General features: G+C 45.0%; 1 protein-coding gene across 3 annotated transcripts in view; it reads right to left on the bottom strand.

Moving 5' to 3' along the window:
* ampd3b (adenosine monophosphate deaminase 3b) overlaps positions 1 to 876 on the bottom strand; it is a 40,051-nt gene that overhangs the window by 4,136 nt on the left and 35,039 nt on the right. The gene's annotated exons all lie outside the window — the stretch shown is intronic.

The raw sequence follows: 876 nt of genomic DNA, 5'->3' as shown, positions 1-876 counted from the left end.
TTGATCTAAACCCACACGAAAGAGCCACACGTGCAGCTTTATTCTGAATCACTTGTAATTTGTTCATATTAATTGCTGAAGTGCTGGACCACACCACTGAACAGTAATCTAGATGTGAAAAAAACAAAGCCCATAGGACTTGTTTAACTGTCTGTGGTGTAAAGATGTTTGCACACCTTTTTATAACTGACAAGGTGTTGCCCATTTTAGTTACCAGTTTCTGAACGTGTTTGTCCCAGCACAATCTATTGTCAATCATCACACCCAAAAGTAGGGCTGCACAATTAATCGAATTTTGATCGCAATCACGATTTTGACTTCCCACGATCAAATTTGCGTGATCGAGCGATTATTTTTTTAAAGCGCCATTTCATAGAACGCTTCGGGTTTTTTTGCATAGCCCATCTGCCGCTACTACCGTCTGATCATGAGCCAGTCAGTTGTTCCTGCACCGTGCAGCTTAGTTTCTAGATGTAGACAGTCCCAGAGGACAGAGTAACGGGAGGAAAACTCAACAGAGCAGTCGGTTATATGTCTGTCCTTAGGTTACCAGTTTACCAGTAAACGCAACATTTGTCCCGTTTGTGTTTTTCAGACAACAGCGGTGACCAGGGCTAGTCGGTGTAGTTAGCGTCTGTAGCTGTTAGCTAAAGCGTCTGTTAGCTAGTAGCGTCTGTTAGCTGTTAGCTCCTCTAGGACGCACCGGCGCAATGTCCTCCCATCGCTGCAATGCTGTTTATATGGATATGGTTTAATTTTGCGTTACGTGACCCATTTCGTCTGTAAACCCGTGCCTGTGTGGGATCTCACCTCTACTTTCTCGTCTACTCTCCACGCAGCCCCGCCACACAGCGCCGGTCCAAACTTCTGACATTT

Source organism: Etheostoma spectabile, chromosome 8 (genome assembly GCF_008692095.1).
Source record: "Etheostoma spectabile isolate EspeVRDwgs_2016 chromosome 8, UIUC_Espe_1.0, whole genome shotgun sequence".
NCBI lineage: Eukaryota > Metazoa > Chordata > Actinopteri > Perciformes > Percidae > Etheostoma > Etheostoma spectabile.
The sequence above is the reverse complement of the archived record's forward strand: the minus strand, read 5'-3'. Positions and strand labels throughout refer to the sequence as shown.